Source organism: Alosa sapidissima, chromosome 1, assembly GCF_018492685.1.
Source record: "Alosa sapidissima isolate fAloSap1 chromosome 1, fAloSap1.pri, whole genome shotgun sequence".
NCBI lineage: Eukaryota > Metazoa > Chordata > Actinopteri > Clupeiformes > Clupeidae > Alosa > Alosa sapidissima.
The window spans coordinates 41,755,266-41,761,605 of record NC_055957.1 but is presented as its reverse complement, the minus strand read 5'-3'; the positions used below and the strand labels follow the sequence as shown (position 1 = coordinate 41,761,605).

Genomic DNA, 6,340 nt, shown 5'->3' with positions numbered 1-6,340 from the left:
ATGCCACTGTTCAGGGGTGCCGCGGGGGATTCAAGCCTATGTCCACACTATGTTGGACACATTTGTATCCGACACACACAGGGGGGGGGTTCAAGCCTATGTCCACACTATGTTGGACACATTTGCATCCGACACACGCAGGGGGGTGGGGATTCAAGCCTATGTCCACACTATGTTGGACACATTTGTATCCGACACACACAGGGGGGGGGGTTCAAGCCTATGTCCACACTATGTTGGACACATTTGCATCCGACACACGCAGGGGGGTGGGGATTCAAGCCTATGTCCACACTATGTTGGACACATTTGCATCCGACACACTTTTGTTACGATTCGCCCTCCCGTCCACATTCAACCATCCGTGTCCCCGGTCAGTTGGGAGCCGCTGGAGACCCTTAAACTCCTTTTCCGCCGCAGCTGTATCGGACGAATGTGGACAGTGGGTCGGTAGTGTCCATCTGAATAGAAATGACGTACAAGCTCATGTTCTCTTCCCTGATCGTTGTGCTCATTTCACGTGATGCTTTTCAAGAAGTAAGCCTAAACATTTATTCATCTGACCTTTAATATGTTGATACGTAGGGCCTGTCATTGCATATTTTAAGTGGTATACTAAATTCTTGTTGCTTTTTAAGTGAGTATACTGCGTAGTCCTGTGTATCACGTAGACTACACCACGTTACAGATCCCAAGTAGGGCCTACAACATGTGGCAAATGTTGCGTCTGTCACTGGCCAGTTGTTTGTGGTTGTATCCTGCACCCTCTTGTGTCATAGTAATCAAACTAGGTTGTTGATTGGCAGCTGCAGTTACAGTAATGCATTCTGTACTGTGAAGGATCTGGACTTTTGTAGATCTTAGATATAGTATGCGGCGTGTGTTGTGGTTGCCACCGGCTAATTGTGCACTGAATCCTGCATCATGGAGTATTACGCTTATTATTCCTGTGTATATCACAACACATGTCAATGAAAAATAAGACAAGTTTTGAGTGGCAAACTATAAAACACATATAACATGCTGCTTGGTATGTTGTGAAGGCCTGCTCTGTCCAACTCTACTGGAATAGTAGGCTAATATATTAATAAACATCACTATTACAAATGTAATCCTATGATAATAAACAAATTATATAACCTATAGTAATGTGCACCACTAACCAGTCATGTGTTTTGATCTCCAGATAACTCAGCTCAGTTCTTACCATCAAGGCAAAAATCATAACTCAGATATCATAAATCATAATCTCAGAAGCACCAACTACAACCAACCAACTGTAGCCTACATTATCAGTTGAGGTTTTGGACAGTGGGCCAGACTCTCCTTCTGCATGATCTCATCATGACCAGATATCACTCCTACTGCTCAATGACATCCATAGGGTATAGGACTGTGGACACAAAAGCCAAGAAACACATCAGGGGTATTACAGTATGTGTCGATAGGCTAAACTTTATAGGAATTAAGTAAATTCTATCAGGGGAGTCTATAGCCCAGTCAACATTTTAAAAGGTATTTACTCAAGCACACTTACTGTGATCAGTTAGTCACTGACTAATAGCAAACAATAGTGGAGACAGCCATCCTGACCTTCCCATCCTATCAGTGACCTCTTGGGTGGGGTGAGCAGTAGCGTGAAAGAGGGAGTGAAAGAGTCTATGAGTGCTTTGAAGCTGCTGCCCCTGAAGCAGAGAATTAAATTGCCTTGTTCACAAGGTGGCCATTGTAAACCAAAACGAGGCTACAGGGTACACAACCCATTTTGTGTTTTGCATTCACCAGTAGGTGGCAAACATGTATTACAGTTTTTCTTGATTGCTTTGACCTGCTTAAGGAAACTGGGATCCACTTGGTCTTCATGAACACTTTCTTTGCACAGCAGAAGTCATCTCTTGCAAATGTGTTCACCCATTTTCATTGGGTTCACACAGTTCTCACACACCCTTTTGCAAAATAGTTCACACAGTTGTCATTCAAAGTGCCCAAACTCAGTTGGCTTCCCCGTGCTAAACAATAGGAAAACATCTTTTCACAGGTGGTAGAGATTCCTTGCACAAGTCTGAATCTCTGATGCACCTGCGTGAAACTCCTTTGCACAATTCTTCAATCAGCAATCATCCATTATTTATAAGAGATGCCATGTCTGTTCTGTGTTGCTATAGGCTATGGATCTAAGGCACATTTAGAGAAATTACTGTATTGTATAGCTTTGGTGAAGAAAACCGTACAAAAGGTGTTTACTGTAGGTCTATTTTGATGAAAAATGACAAGTTGTAGTTTAATGAAATCTGTAGGTGCTTACAGTAGCCTAATGTAAGTCTTACATGTCAATGACAGTTACATCTTGGGAGGAATGAATACAATTATTTTTTGTTCAGTACATTTAGTCTTTTCAGGTTTTTCTGATACCAGAAACATGAGAAATAAATGGAACAGACATAGCAAAAATGCTCATTTTGAGAACGATATTTTGCATTTTGTTGTCCAGTGTGTAATGATTGATTGAAATCACACAGTGATTTGACGACAGGATGTGTTGTTTGAAGGCCAGATTTGCTTTTGCTACATGTTTTAAGTGTTTTGAGAGAGTAACAGCCTTTTGCAAGCAAAATGTGTCATTTTGGCCAGAGTGCTTTTGTTCAGACACAGGTGTTAACTGTTTTGAGAATGTGATGTCAGAGTTGACACAGGCATCAAAACGATCGAGAAAAACTGTACTGATATAGTCAGTGTCCTTTACTGTTACTTTGGTTTACACAATGTTCGCCACATGAATAAGGCGAATTGTAGGATAAATGACAAAGACAAATTAAGTTTCCTCTAGTGGCATTCTTGTAGGCTACAACATCATATGCCATGTACAGATGAACGCACAAGTATTGAAACACAGACTCAGATTAGATCCAACAGTAGAAACACATCTATCTATCTATCTGTCTGTCTGTCTATCTATCTATCTATCTATCTATCTATCTATCTATCTGTCTGTCTGTCTGTCTGTCTGTCTATCTAGCTATTTAATTCAATTCAATTCAACTTTATTTCACCATGTATACAGATACTAGGATAGAATATCTATCTATCTATCTATCTATCTAAGACCTTAGATAGTCTTCACTTTTTTCTATACAAAGTGTAGTCAGTCAATCATTCATGTTATTCAGCCAATACACAAACTTTACAATTCATCTGACATTTTTTTAAATTAAATATTGGCTAATTATGAAATTAAAATATCCAGGTAAAATAAAATATATTCCAGGCCCTCTCTCCCCTTGGGGCCCTAGTAATCAGTACCGGTTGTACCCCCAGTCCACAAACTAAATTACAGTTTTTCTCAGTCGCTTTGGTGCTTTTCTCACATATTAACATTTGCACAGCAGTTAGTGCATTTCTCAAAACAATTAGTGCAAACTCCTAGTGGATAACCTGCAAAAGCACGTCACTTGCTCGAAATGGATAGTCCATTCCTCAAAAGTATTAATGTCAATGAAACTGCCAGTGTCATCAAAATGAGAAGTCTTGACACCATTGTTTATGAACAAGACAGTCAAATGGCTTTGTCATGTTTTCATTATGACAGTTTATGCAGTGTATTCCAATGCAAAAAAAAAGGTCAGAACTTAGTAACACTACCTGAACATGCTCAAGACAGCACTACACTACTTGTATAGCCTTTGAAAACTACAGTAAAGTTACACATTGCTGTAGTTAGGGGAGTGAGTACAAGACACTGAATATGTACGTTTCACATATGCTCTTTGCAATTCTACAGCATCGTGACAGAATTTGATAACTAGTTCAACAATTTGAACGACTATTGAGCATCAATAAGTATAGTTAATTTTGACTGACATGACATAAGCAAATGATAATGTTATACAGCAGAGAATATGAAAGCAACTGATACATGTCCAAAAGCATTTGCAATTTGTTCAGAGGAAGGAGAAATTGCTAATGATGTGCACAAATGACTAAATGTTGTGGAGGTTGAACTAGTTATGAGAATTTTCATTCTGATCTAAAAGCACCAAAGCGACTGAGAAAAACTGTAACTCAAAATAGCTGTTTGTAATTTTGATCTATAAAAAATATCACATGCAGCCATGCATAAATTCTGCTCACTGCATATTTATTAATATAATATTCAGTATTCATTATTGAATGTTATAGCTGGAATGATGTTTTTTTCCTGTCCTATTTTTAAAGCAGGCCTACCTGCGGGCATGTAATTTGGCTATGGGTTTTCTGCAGGAATAGCATGTTTACTGTAAGCATTGTACTAGTTACCTAAACGCACAGATCTATGCAACAATAGCCATAATGTAACATCCAATCTACAACCCCAAATCAGAAAAAGTTGGGACGTTGTGTAAAATGCAATAAAAACAGATGTACAGGTTTACACAGAGAGACCCATAGGAAAAAGTACTAGGAATCTTATAAAATAATCTTATAGGAATACTATAGTAATTTGGGACATACACTCTAAACCCGAACTAGTTGTCATTACTAGAAAATTGCGTGGAAACCGATTGCCTTAAACCATTCTAGTTTTTACAAAACATAAAACTAAACATGTTTAGTTGTGTCAACTAACAACCTATGTTGATGCTGTAGACAAATTAAGCTTACATTAGTAGCCTAGTCTTTACTAAAAATCTTTAGTTCACTTAACTTATTGTTTCAGAAGTTGCAGTTGTATAAAATAACTAGGTTAAAATGCATGTTAACAAATTCATTAAAATATGAACTAAGTTCTGTAGATAGGCCTATTGTTGTTTTATTTTAAGATTAGGGTACTGTATTAATTTAATTGTTTTATTAAAAATTGAAAAGAAATTCATCACAATGTATAGGAATGCCTTTTATTATTGATAAAACATGAACAAACAACATTTAAACTCATAAATATTCCACATCCACTGTAGATGAAGAACCTATAAAAAAAGACTAAGAACCTATAAAAAAGAACATGAGAAAACTATTTTTTAGTCCATGTTCATTTACACAGTTGAAATAAAAGTTTGTTATATCACCTATGAATGCAACAAATAAGTGCATGGACATCGGCTAACATTAGCCAAAAGCTAACCAACATGTGCTGCTATGGTTAGCTAAAACTGTCTACAGACAGAAACACCTATTTCAATGATAAAGTCTGAATTAAACTTTGTAGCACCAAGACAAGTATATTTACATGAAAACATATGTGATATTGTTATAATCTGGCATACACACCCATTGGAAGGTAGCTACCATGAGCTAACTGTCCGAAAGACTACTAGCATGCTAACAACGGAGCTAATGTTACCTTACTTTTCTCAGGTTAATGTAAGTTAATCACGTAAACAAACATTTAGCTAACTATTGGTCAAACTGAACATAATTTTCGGTTATTTCATCAGAATTTAAATTTTTCAACAAGTTCATCAGAAAGTTCACCCACCATTTGATGTAGTAGCCTATTTGTCACAGCAGCACGAGGCATGGAGTCATTCATCTGGACTGAGAAGCAGGAGGAACGGTTGATGGGCAGAATTTCTGCCTTGCAGAAACATAACATTTATCGCTGTCTCTGCTTAACATGATCAGTGCACTGTATTTCACTTAAATAGTACAATCAACTCATTTATTTTAGTTATGACGAGAGTTTTTACAAAACACACAAACATTAGTAGTGACCACCTAACATATTTATTACAACTAAATCTGGGTTTAGAGTGTAGAAGTACTATAAGACTACTATAGAAATACTATAGCATAGGCTACTTCTATAGTGTGCCCCAACATAGTATTCCTATAAGATTCCTATAATATTTTGTCCCAAAATAACATTCCTTTTTCCTAAGGGGAGTGATGAATACCCTACATACCTCTAAGAGACTGCCTCTCTGCTCTTTGCCATACCCAATCATGTTGCCAGTTAAGCTAATTAGTTATGAAACATTTCTCCTTTTGTTTTCTTAATCATTGCACAACTTTTCCAGCATTGTGTTACCAGGACATTCCAGAATTAGAGGACATTTGGTGTGATCCCCCCCCCCCCCCCCCCCCCCGATATATCAAATACTCAAGTCCAAAATAACAAAAATGTTCACATAACCTGCAAGTGAAACTGTCATAAAGCAAAACATAATAATCTGCTGGGGAAAAGTGGTTCCTTTACATGATTAAAAATACCGATTAGTTCTGGAACACCCCTTAAAATGGGGTTTTTATCCTGTCCCCGACTCCTGATGACCAACTTTTAAACCAAATTGAACAGCTAACATAAGTCCTTAATATATTATCTTTTGCAGTATTTTGCGGATATGCATCTATTGTATCTATAAAA

The 6,340-nt window shown here is 37.4% G+C and overlaps 1 long non-coding RNA gene across 1 annotated transcript; it reads right to left on the bottom strand.

Annotated features, from left to right (window-relative positions):
- Positions 1-4,857: 4,857 nt before the first annotated feature.
- Positions 4,858-5,534, bottom strand: LOC121718265. The gene is made up of 2 exons (XR_006033901.1): positions 5,453-5,534; positions 4,858-4,943 (listed from the first exon to the last, which is right to left on the bottom strand). It is a non-coding gene; the product is annotated as an uncharacterized LOC121718265 (long non-coding RNA).
- Positions 5,535-6,340: the final 806 nt, after the last annotated feature.